The following is a 12,683-nucleotide window of genomic DNA, read 5'->3' as shown; positions in this document are numbered from 1 at the left end:
AGCTCAGGAAAGAGATCCTTGGCCTTGACTCTGAGGACGACACATGGCTGAGAGCAGAAGGAGGGATCCTGGAGCCTCGGGTGTGTTTCACTGTGTGAGCGGGCAGACCCCAGAGAAAACACAGGCGGAGCAGAGGCAGGTGGCTTGGTCCTACTTCCTCTGCTCTGTTCTTATGGCCAAGTCCCTGTGCTGCTTTCCCCCTCTACTTCCAAGATATCCTGGGAAGTTTTTATTTATCAGGCCCAGCCAGGGTTACTGCTTTCCACGCCTCATTCGAGGCAGATTGCACAGAAGCTGTAATTTATGATAAGAGATTATATGCATTTAACTGTTTTTTTAGTCAAAACCCTAAACCATTCTCTAAAATTGGCTTGGTTGTCCCTATAAATGCCCTGTTGTCTTAGAGGAAGTTAAGCCCAGAGTCCCCTGCCTGATCCCCCCAGAGAGGTTGGGAGTTGTGGAGGGGTGGCCAAGGATGCTGCTTTGAGAGGCATTGTGGGTATAGGCTGGAGCAAGATGCCACGGAGGGCTTTGAATGCCAGCCTAAGAAAGCTGGGTTTTATTCTGTTGGCAGGGAGTGTTGCAAACAGCATCTTAGGAGGGTGAAGAAGCTGTGTAAAACTAGAGTTCCACATGTTCTGGAAAGGCTTGGGTTTAGTTTTGGAAACACTGTGAAGTGGTCCTTGGTGGGTATGTAAACTGAGGTCTGTAGTGCTCCTTGAGGTATGTTCTGGTGTGCCATGTTTTTAACCCCTTCTCTGACAGGTCTGCAGTCCCTGATGACTAATGAGCTAGGAGCAAGGCAGACTTGGCAGTACATCAGGGGTCTCTGCTAGCCCTTCTCAGGTAAGCTGCCCCTTATCCTTGTGAACTCCTTCTAAGTGACGCCTCTTCTCCGAACGCATTCCATCCACTACTTATCACCTTGCTTCTCTTCCTTGGCTCAGGACCCCCTACATTCTGTGGCCAGAACCTGATTTTTAGGACCATTTTAGGCCCCTCCAGTTCTCATATTTACCTGGATCTCTTCTTCCCCAGTATGGGGACATTTGGATTCAATTTCCAAGAGACATCAGACTCCTAATGTGACAACCTCTGCCCCCAGGACTGTTTGGTGGAGTTTTGCACAGGAAAACCCAGCCCTGGGCTGGACATCTAGGAGCATCCTCCCCCAGAGAGGGTCTTCATACCCCACTGCCTGATTACCACTGGAGAATATAAATCGTAGCAAAAGGCATTTATGCAGCTCTTATTATGTGTTGGCACTGAATTATTGCCTCATGTGCATCATCTCACTGAGTCTTCAGAAAAACCTTGTCAGGTCAATGCTATTTTAATCCCCATTGTATAGGAGATACACAGAGAAGTTGATCCATTTCTGAGTTCCCAGAGCTCCTATATGGCAGAGCCAGAACTCAAATGCATATCTGTCAAAGCTACAGGACCCCAGCTCTTAAACATTGTGCTGGGGAATGTTATGTTTGGGCTGGAGACTTGGGAGATTCTGTAATCGAAAGAAAAAATGAATTTATTGTAGAGACTATGTCCTATGATCAATCCCCAGACTCTCACATGGAGCAGCAGTGAACACTGGTTATTCCCAACATCATCAGTTAACTGCCACGCTGCTTTCTGCAAGGCTGTGAGATCCCTGGAAAAAAGGTAGGGTGTCCTTTTTATACTCACATCTTAAGAATGTAGCACAGCATCTGGAACCCAGTAAGTGTCAACTACACCAGGCATAGCACTTGACACAAGCAAAGCCAACTCTTCTGGAGCTAGCGGTGGAAAGGAGAAGCTTTCTTTGCAGCTGGGTTTGCTCAGCTGGAGGCTAAGCCCGGTACTGTTGGTGCCCTCAACCGGGAAATAGAAAGTCGATGAAGAGGGAGCTACAGAGACACAGATTCCCAACCACACTGTCAGGCCCCTGGATCTAGCTTGTCTGAAGCTCAGATATGGGAAATAGAAAGTCGATGAAGAGGGAGCTACAAACAGAGACACAGATTCCCAACCACACTGTCAGGCCCCTGGATCTAGCTTGTCTGAAGCTCAGATCACTCCTTTTTTATTCAGCCCTGTTATTGTTTGAGCCGGTTTGAGCTGAGCTTCTATTACTTGCCACCCAAATATCCCAATTAATTCAGGAATCTTCTGTAAATGCTCCATCTGGGTAGAAACACAGCTGAATGAAGAGTCCAACCCTGTTTCTCTCCTTAGTTCTTGGGAACCCACTGTAAACCCTCTTAATTCCTCTTTCAGACTAGGATAACTTGCCTGCAGGACTAGCCCAAGCCTGGCCAGAGAGGAAACCAGGAGGCTGAGATTGGAAATGATAGCACAGAGCTAACAAGGCTCATTTCTCCACTCTGTCATTGAGTGGCAGCCCCAGGGACAACTGTTACCATGAAAGATGGGTCTGGAGTTGTCATTAAGTTACATACATGTCCATTGCTCCTGGTGATTAAGTCTTTGGCAAATCAGTTCTTTATGGCCTTTTAATCAAGAGCAGATAAACAAGGAGAAAGAGCTTGGGGAACTTCTTTTAAAAAACTCTACCCATTGTTCACGGAGGCAGCTGTGGATGCCACAGTCCACAAATTCAGTGAGGGCAGGAGCCAAGCGTACAGGAGGACAGAGGCTTGCTTCTCTGAGGGGCAGAGGAGGAGGCTGCAAGATGAGAGCCGAGAGAATGAAGGCTGTCTTTATCCTACGACCACAACCCACAATCAACCCCAGTGCAGTGAGGGTGGAAGGGCAGTGTGGGTGTGGGAAGGAGGGTGAGGGCGATTCCAGGTGGGAAATAGGGATGCGGGGTCCCTGCGTCTGGTATTGTATCTCTGTGCTTAGACAGCTGCTCCTGCCTGGGCACCAGCTGCTTCTTTGACAAAGGGGACTCCTTTGTTCTGGTCAAAAGCCCCTTCCTCCAAAGTCTATGTTAAGACTGCTCCCTGGTGAAAGGAGCCCTTCTCCACTGTTGGTGGGAGTGCAGACTGCTGCAGCCACCACGGAAATCAATACGGAGATACCTCAGAGAGCTGGGACTGGAGGTTCCATTTGACCCAGCCATCCCTCTGCTGGGTATCTGTCCAAGAGAACTAAAAGAATCATATCACAGTGATATATGTGCACCTATGTTTATAGCGGCACAGTTTGTCATAGCTAAAACTTGGAAACAGCCCATTTGCCCATCATTTGGAGACTGCATAAAGAAGATGTGGTTTTTCTATAAAATGGAATACTACTCAACCATAAAGAATGAGAAATTAGAGTCATTCATAGGAAAATGGATACATACTGAAGATATACTCCTAAGTGAAATAAGTCACACATGTATAAATACTGAATAGTTTCCCTGGCGTGAAAAACTATAATGGTACATAAGATCCTAATGATATAATTGACAATGTGAAATAGGAAGAAAAGGGCCAAAGGTGTAGGGGAAATGGGTAGGTTAGGGGAAAGGTAATAAGGGAAAAATATGACAAAATGAAAAAATGGAAATAAAGTATTTGTAAATAGGGAGGGAAGGAGGCGGGGAGGGCAGGGACAAGGGGAAAAAATGAGAACCGAGACCTGTCGTGTAAAGGTGCAAGATCCCAATGATGAATGTAACTGTACTGTATACCTAAGATGTACCTATAAACTCAGAGACAGAGAGAGAGAGAGAGAGAGAGAGAGAGAGAGAGAGAGACTGCTCCCTGGTTCTCATGGGCTGTGACTAGTTAGTGCTGATTCTTGCCCTGACCTGTAGTAAAGAGGGAGAAAATAGACACAAGTGATATTTTGTAGAGCTATACTTACTTAATTTAAGTGATGCTTTTTAAAATTCTGAAATTATAACTTTTCCACTCTTCTGGTCTCACATTGCCCTTTCTGTTGCGAAATGGTGGTGATTATAAGTAGCTGTTGACTTGACAAAATAGAAAGCTCTTGATGGAATGTCCACCCACCCTAACCTTCTGAAATCCTGGCATCCACACAGAGCTGTTGGGAGGTGGGACTCAGTTCTCCCTGGATCAGGCAGGCTGTCCCCCAGGCCTCCCTCTCTCCTCTATAGACATGCTACAGGATACCTCTTCTCAGCCTCCAAGGGGTGTGGTGGGAAAGATTCCCTGGAGATCTCCCAACTGGGTGCTATGTATTTTTTTTTTCTTGTATATACTCACAAAATTCATTCCTGACTCTGAGATACTGAATAGGGCAGTCATTAAATCCCCAGTCTCACTAAAGGGGAATGAAAGTTCAGAGAAGTTAAGCCTCATGCCTAGTGCCCCTTATGGAGTCCTAGTGCTGAGGCCTGCATCACCCAGGGGATGGTGTCCAGTGGTTGAGAGCAAAGGCCACTAGTGCTGGGGTTATGTGTCTTCTGCTTATCTACTCATGATCCTGCTGAGCAATTCTGCTTTGAGCTGGTTTCCTCTCCTGCTACAGGATGGAATGAATGCACAAAACCTGCTCTGAATACTCCAGGCAGTACAGACACTCTTAATAAGTTAGTTCTCATTGTTACCTTCCTTTCCAGTTTCTTCGGTGTAAAAGGTAGCACAGGAAGGTGGTATTTGTGCTTTCCTGAAGTGCGCCCACCTTCCTGCTCCCTGAACATCGGTTGGGCTGCCCTCCTGGCTCCTGTGAGTGGTGGGTGGGGCCATAGGACTTGTTCTGTGCCCTGAGCTATGGAGGAAGCCATATGTGTCATGTCCTAATAGATCTTTAATTAAGGCCAGTGATGCTTTGCTCTATCCTGCCTTCATTGAGGCAGAGATTCTACCAGCTTGAGCCTGAAGGTGTTGGGGATATTTGTTACTACATTTTGATTCAGCCTACCTTGACAAATGAAGGAAATAAAGCCACAGGTGAAGAGATGCCAGGAAGCCCTTGTGCCATGGAAAGTTACTTTTCCCTGAGATTTGCCTGCTCCATTCTTTTCAGTTCTGAGAAACTCTTGGTCCTTTGGAAAGATTTCAGGGGTCCACACAGCTACTGAGGCTGGCAACTTCGAAGCAGAGGACCCCTGGCTCTTAGCTTAGCATCTTCAAAAAGTAGGGAATGCTTGGTGTGAGGGTCAGCATGGTTACTGTATTTCCCACCGTTTTGACCCTGTGGTTACTCAAATGGTGTTTACAGGGACTACAAACTGACAACTCACACAGGAATCATAGGAGTGACATTTCCTTCAGCTCCAAGTGTCAGGGGCAATTCCTTCCCTGGTGTTGGATGTCAGCAAGATAGGAGAAACTACACAAGTAGTCATTGGGTGAAAGCGCTGTTATTAAGATAATAAAATTGAGCAATAGAACACAGAGAGATTTGGGTGGGCAGGGATGTTGCAGGTTTTTGTCTTGGGAAGACCTGTCTGAGGAAGTGATATTCAGTTGGAATTTGAAGGATGAGAGGAAGCCAGCCAAGGGGAAAAGCATACTGGGTAGAAGAGCCAAGTAAGCACTGGTCATGTGAATTATATTGCATGGAGTCAATTAATGGACACTAAATGAGCATGTATCAAGCTGTCTATCAGTTCTAGGGAGACAAGCTGTGGCCCTCAATGGATCTAGTGAGGTCAGGGGCTGCTCAAATCCTGACACAACCACCCTTAACTATCTTGGCTGGCCTGCCAAACACCATCCATACCTCATATAGCTAATCCTTGCAGATTTAGGGAGTGGCACCACCTTTCACCCTGTCAGATGGAAGACAGAGGAGAGCGAGAGGAGTCAGGTAACCTCCCCAAGGACCAGAAGGAATGGCGTGTTGTAGGCTGTGGGCCATCCCAAGGTGTGTGTTTGGAGGGCCCAATTTCTGCAGGAAGCAGATCAGGTGGACTCTTGCCCACAGATCTCCTGGTGAGGCTCAGAGACCTCCTGTGAAGAGGAACATCCAAGGCTTCTTGGGCAGAGGACACTGCTGTATTCAGAGTTGGGCCTTTCTTTCCTGGGGAACAGTAATAGAAAGGACAGGGAAAGAAAGTGCAAAAGAAGGACTGAGGGTCATGAAGTCCCAGATACTACCCTGACTCATATCTCTGCCTGGCTGTCTCTCTCAGTGTCCTGAAAAGAATCCCTTTACCTCCTACCACAACACCTAGGCTCTCAATATGAGGTGTGATAGAAAAATAGGGTGAATGTTTAAATTCTAGAAATCTATCACTTTAAAGGAAGCATTGTTATTAATCCCCCCAAAATATTTCCTCTCACTTCAAACATGCATACCCCAATGCTCTTGCCTTTTTCTGAGGCAGTTCTGGAAGTCCTCTTTGTGAGGGTCTTTATGTGTGTTGTCACGGCTGCCTCCATGGCCCGAATGATTCCCAGTGCTTTGCTTTTCATGGTCTTATGGGCCTGCCTTTCCATTGGAACTTAGAAGCAGAGTTTAGCTTGTTTTTGATTATACCGGATCAAAGGACACCCAGGAGAGAGGACTCCAGAACTGCTTCAGAAAGTGGCAAGAACGGTGGGGCGAGTGCATTTGTTCAAAGCAGGGGGTGGGGCGTATTTTGAGGGGGATTAAGGACAACGTGTTTTTTACTGTAATAATTTTTAATTTAAAAATGCACTGCATCGTTCAATCACACCTCACAGCTTTCCTTTTGAGCACTGGACAATCATTGTGACACACATATCACTTAGAGGTAAAGATATCCTCAATTCTTCACTGTTAACACTATGAATCATGTTGTTATGCACTAATTTTTATAAATACACACACATGGTGTTCTTGTCTACCTAAAGAGCGTAAAGGACTGAATTGTCTCTCTGGTCTTTCTACTTGGAATAGAGGCCTGGGTGGCACCCAGCTTCCTGCTTTTGGCTTACTTGATTTTTGCAGAAGGAAGTGGGTAATGGGTGTGACTTCACTCCTCTGTCACTCCACCCACTCGGGGGTAGAGACAGAGGGCAGCTGGTGGTAGAAACTGAGGCCTGACAGACCCTGTCCTCCTTGTTTACCTCCTTTCAGACTCCGCAGCCACCACTACCAGCCTAGAGACAGGAGAGGAGCCGAGAAAGAGAGGGCAGGAGCAGAGAACAAACAGCCCCGGCCAGCGAGGGCAGCAGATGGGATTCTGGTAGGATTAGGTGCAGTAGCAGGAGAGAGCAGCAGGCAATAACAATTTGGGGCAGAGTGGGTGAGAAAGGACAGCTCCATCTTGTCCTGTGCCATGGACAGCCCCTGAAACTCCAGCTGCAAAAGAGCCATCTTTAGTTTGAGGCTCCCTTTTCTTCTCTCTTCCAACTCCACACACCCCTCTTGCAGCCCTGTCACCTCCCCACTTGTGGACAGGACTCATTACCTGTATCTCTTTTTAGCCCTTACCATGGGCAGATCTAGCAAATGAGACCTCAGAGGCCAGAACCATGTGGAGCAGAGTGGTGGGTCAGGACAAGGGGAGCAGCAGATGGAAATGGGGCTTGGCCGTAGTGGACACCATGATGACCACATTGGCCTTTGCCTGGATGCTGTCCATAGCCAGTGCAGCATGTCCCTGATGACACCCATGTCTTACAGATGAGAAGCAAACCAGGTCAGAAGGAATCTTGGGAGGTTCAATTCCATTTACCCAGAAAGATGCAAGCCCTAACCTTTTCCCGTCACATTGTTCCTCCTTAAGACCAGCTCTTCACACACTCTACCAGGGAAAGTCTGGGACTGGGTAGGCCTCTTGGTGTTTAACTGTCAGGTGTTACTCTAGGGTAAATAAAAGGGATTGTTTGCAAGACACCTCAGCCCCACTGCAGCAGCTTGTGGAGCTGTTTTAAGAATGTAATGTGTCTGCGTTCTTTGCTGCAGCATTTGGTTTTTTTTAGGCATTAGAGCCGAGCGAGTGATATGAAATGCAATAAAATCACATCCAAACACACCAAGGGAACCTAAAAACAACTGGGTTTGTAAATGTGCTGAAGAAATCAGCCCCCCAGCCTTCTCAAACTCTTTGAAATTAATCCAATTTCCAAGAACATCTGCTTTGGCGTATTGTCCATTTTGCATTTAGATTTTGTAAAATGACAGCTGTTGGGAAATCAGAAATATCAGTAGATGCAAATCTGTGGGAATGACACTCCAGTGGCAACTTCGCGTTAAGTCACATGGTGCCACAGGAGACATCAACCTCATGCAGGCTGAAGGAGATTTCATTAGTTGGGACTCTACCTTGGGGTCAGCTGGGGGGTTTCTTCAGCAAGCCTGTGCCCTTATGTTTGATATTCTAAAGTTTCATGCAAAAACATCTCAGAAGATGCATAAGAACAGGTTTTAGGGGAGAAGGGATGTGCGTGTTAGCAGCAGCTGGAGGTGGATGGACTGAGTCTTGGTGAAGACTTCGGCATGCAGGCTTGGACTCCAACCTCAACTCTAGGCCCTAGCCAGACAGACCTCTAACCTCTCCTCCAGGCATCTTCCTCCCCACTGTGTCCTCCTGCTCTCCTGGCTGCTGCTTGTGTCTTGACCATAGCAGGCTCTGTGTCAACTCTCCTTTTGCACCTGCTGCTTCCTCTGTTCAGATTGTACCTCACCCCTTAGCATAGCTCACTCTTTCCCATCCTCCCACTCTTGACCAGCGTCACTTCCTCAAAGATGCCCTTCCTCCCTGTGATGTCTACAGGAGCCCCAGACTTCTCTGTCTGTGTTGGTCAGCTTTCCATTGCTGTGACAAAATACCTGAGGAAAACAACCGAAGGGAAGAAAGATTTATTTGTTTTAGCTTGTGGTTTCAGTCCATGGTCACCTGGCTGTGTTGCCTCTGGGCCTGTGATGAGGTAGATCATGGAATAGAGAGAAAAGCTCATGATCCAATCACTTCCCCAAAGTTCTACCTGTGGACAATGTTGCATATGGGTTCAAGCCTTCAAGACATGAGCCTTTTGGGAACATTCCTTATCCAAACCATAGCACTGTTCTATCTGGCCTACTTTTTCCTCCATTGAATTTATCTTTACTACAATTACATAAATTATTTGCTGCCTTGTTTATCATAATGCTGCTTCTGTTAGAATCTGGGCTGTGAGATGCAGCCTCCCTCCCCCCAGCGGGCATCTGTCCAATGAGAATGAGTGTTGCTGTTGCCTGGAAGTTGGCCTGGGAACCCCACAGGGTCAGAGAGTGCGGGGGTGGCGGCCTGGAATGCAGAGACCCTGGGATCAGGGTTTTTCACTGTTTTGTCTCATTTGAAAGGAGCAGGGTGTGGTGGCACATGCCTGTAATACCAGCACTCTGGAAGGCTGAAACTGGAGGACTGTGAACTCCAGTCTAGACAGCCTGGGCAACTTAGTGACTTAGTGGTTCCCTGTGTCAGAATTAAAGAGTGGAAAAGGACTGGTAATGAGCTCAGTGCAGAAGTCCCGGAGCTCAAGCCCCAGTGATTCTTCCCTCCCCACAACAAACCTTGAAAGGAACCAAGTGCTCAAGGCCACTGGATGTTTCAAGTTTACCCTTAGTCATTTGACCTGGCATTCCCAAAAGGATTCAGCTAGAACAAAGGAACTTAAAAACATTTTGACCCTAAAGTGCTTTCAATATTTTGGGGAAAAATATATTAACGGACACATTTTGCATTCAACTTTATCAAGCTGAATATTTGAGGTTTGTTAAAAAATATGCCGAATTCAAGAAAAAGTCTAAAGCCAGAATCTGACCCATTGACTATTTTTTTTTTAACATAAAGCTTTATTGGAAAATAATCAGGCTCGTTAGTGTACATATGAGCTCTGGCTGCTTTGGTGTTATATTGGAGGAGCAAAGGAGGTGTGACAGTGACTATTGCTTGAAAGACTAAAATACCATCTGGCCTTTATAGAAAAAGCAAACAGCAAATAATTTACAAAAATCACTGAATTTGTGAGGTTCAGATTGGTGCTGAGTGAGGCTGTATCGTTCAATGTGTTAGCAGAAATGAGCTGGTAGCCTGAGCTCTCTGCCCCTTCAACCTTGGCTTGCTGAGGCCACATTTTACCCCATCTGCATGGTTGTAGCCCCCTTGCTTAGGCACTCAAAGCTTCCCTCTGGCCTGTTAAAAGCCAAGTTAGAAATAGGGCCAGTTGCCCAACCCGAGGCAGGATAGATTTATTGGGTGGTTCAGGGTAGAGCTATCCTCTAGCTAGGAAAAGCAGACCCAAAAGACTTGTGGTCTCCAGGAGAGTGAACACTGTGCTATGGCTGGACCAGGGCTCATAGTCAAGGATATCTGTTCATTTTTTAAACTGTGCTTTATAGAGAAAATTGCAGCTCAAAAACCACACAGTGACTGACAAAGCAAAACAATGACAGCAGCAAACAACAACATAATTGTGAAGACATCCAGGGAGACCACTTCTCCCAAAGAAAGCTCCTGATCCTCAGGGAAAGAGCTGGGATGGGTCTCGAGGAGGCTGGAGGGGAAGGAGGAGGCCACTCTAGTTAAGGTGGCTGAGATTAGCCGAGAGCCCACAGTCTTGCGTGTGAATGGTAATTATACTTGGTGCAAAGGGCTGTTTGAAAGAATGACATAATAAAGCTCCCAAACTGGTTGGTGTAATTTCCCCTGACACTCAGCGTGCATGAATAAAACACACAGTCAAACAGAAGAGTAATCAGATTTGAAATATTCCTTTAATAATACGTTTGCCAGATCAAATATTAAAAATAGAAGATGGAGAAAAGGAGCAACCGTCCCCTGTGGTATCAGTTCCATAAATATTGCTTCATTAAGCTGTCTGCATCAGTTCAAAGAGATGGATTTTCAAACGTGGCCAAGGTTCCAGACGGCTTGTTGTGATGAAGCGGAAGACTCCATCCAGGCTGCCAGCGTCACCTCGCCTCCTTGTGCTGTGTCTGCCGCTGCGGTGAGGGGCCATCAGTTAACAGCCGGAGCTGGCCTGACATCTGCCCACAGGACACGTGCTTATTTATTTGGAGCGAAGCCTCTCCCATCGGTGTACCAGTGGCTTCCATCCCAGCCAAACAGCAGGGAATTAATAATGATGGCATTTGCCTTTCCTAAGACCTTCCCTTGGTAAAGCTTGCTTTCATCCTGCTGGCATTGCTCTGAGGTGGGGAGCAGGATGTAGAAAACAGGCTCTTGGGCCATACCAGGTCCATGGTTTATGGGGAGGACTGCAGGTGCCAGTTTTGATAGAGTGGTATATACAGGAACTGAGGAGCTCTTGATTCCTTCAAGAGAGTTAGTAATACATCTGGACTATTGAGCTATATCTCAATTTAAGGCCACAGATATTTACCACTGGGTCCCAGATCCATGCTAAAGAAGAAGAACTGCTCAGAAATCAATGGTCAGAAGTAGTCCTTTGAATAGGAGCCAGAAACGTCACCTTGATTCAGGCATAGTCCTGTCAACAAGTATAAGCATGCTGAATTTCTACAAGCATGTTTGGATTTTATGTTGGGGATCCAGGATTAGTCAATGCTCAAAGATGCAGAGCTAAGTCTAGCTCTGATTGGTGTGGAGCCTCCACTGTCACAGCTACAAAGAAACTTGGTTCTCGAATCCACAAAATCTTTGCTATCAACTTCACTTGTCCGTTGTGAAAATGATGACTTTGGGAAACAGGGCTCAGAAAAAAATTAAAGGGTTAAATTTAGTCAAATCTTATTTGATCTTCTAAGGTTGAAGAGCCAATTTGACTGGATAGTAAACATTTTAAAAAGAGGTTATTTTGTAAATATATGTTAATTACCCATTAGAGACTATGGCAGGTGTTTCAGTGTCTTAATGGATTAGGATGAATCAGGCCATAATCAAATGATTCATCTTGGAGGGGTGGGTGGGGGATCATTGCCTTGGTTGCTTCCTAAGCTTTGCTGCTTCCTGTTGGCTCTGGACGTGCAGCAGGCTTGTGGCCCAGTCAACACCATACTTCTTATCTGTTTCCATTTCTAGGTTACTGAAGTACTTTCCCCCATTCATGCACTACTTCCCCAACCACCTTCTCTTCCTGCTCTAGGACCCTGAAATTACGAGAGGCCGGGCAGAACCAGATGTCAGGTAACTGATACTGGTAGATGATGACACCTCTCCCCCTGCCCGTCTCCATGCCCTAGTAACACTTCCCATCCAGGGCCACTCAGATTTCCTCCATCAACCTGTCACAGAACTGCACTTTGTGTAACTATGTCATCATCAGTTTACCTCTTGAAACTTTTGGGGGATCTGTGTACTTTGTGCGACACCTAGCAAACCTATGGGTCTAGGCAGGTGCTAGGGGTGCTTCTTACTAGGCAAGAGAGACATTTGACCCCGCTGCCCTCAGTGAGCTAAGTCCTACTGGCTCTTCCTCATTAGAAGGGCTTCTCTGATTGTCCCGTATGCTCTCTCCTGTGGTAGCAGATGCTGTCACTGCTCCTCCTACATCCTCTTCAGTATGGACCATTCACACCCACCATGGCTCTGACAGTGAGCACCAGGATTCTCCATCTGAGACCATTCTGTGGCTACAAGATGCACTTTTTTGCCTCCACACAGGGCAGCCAATCCCAAACCCCATGCCGGCAGAAGTCGGTGGATAAATGTCCCAACATCTTTGCCCCCTCTGGGGAGCCATTCTGAGCTGTGATCTGCAGTCTGTCAGAGGTGCCCAGCAGGAATGAGCTGCAGTTGCCCACAACAGCAGCCAGCTCACTAATGGACCCTCCATGGGCTGCCTTTGGTTCCCTGTCTCACTTCCCACTCTGTTGTCTGTGATTACTAGGATCATCTCGTG

The 12,683-nt window shown here is 46.7% G+C and overlaps 1 long non-coding RNA gene across 1 annotated transcript in view; it reads left to right on the top strand.

Moving 5' to 3' along the window:
* The first annotated feature begins 769 nt into the window (after positions 1-769).
* The window catches only part of LOC104874041, a 34,890-nt gene continuing 22,976 nt past the window's right edge, over positions 770-12,683 (top strand). Inside the window, exons 1-2 of the long non-coding RNA XR_783644.2 lie at positions 770-846; positions 1,565-1,662. This is a non-coding gene — a long non-coding RNA (uncharacterized LOC104874041). The remainder of the gene's footprint in view (positions 847-1,564; positions 1,663-12,683) is intronic.

Source organism: Fukomys damarensis, unplaced genomic scaffold (genome assembly GCF_012274545.1).
Source record: "Fukomys damarensis isolate Sample0158 unplaced genomic scaffold, DMR_v1.0_HiC HiC_scaffold_19, whole genome shotgun sequence".
Classification (NCBI taxonomy): domain Eukaryota; kingdom Metazoa; phylum Chordata; class Mammalia; order Rodentia; family Bathyergidae; genus Fukomys; species Fukomys damarensis.
This window is presented reverse-complemented; position numbering and strand designations above follow the sequence as displayed.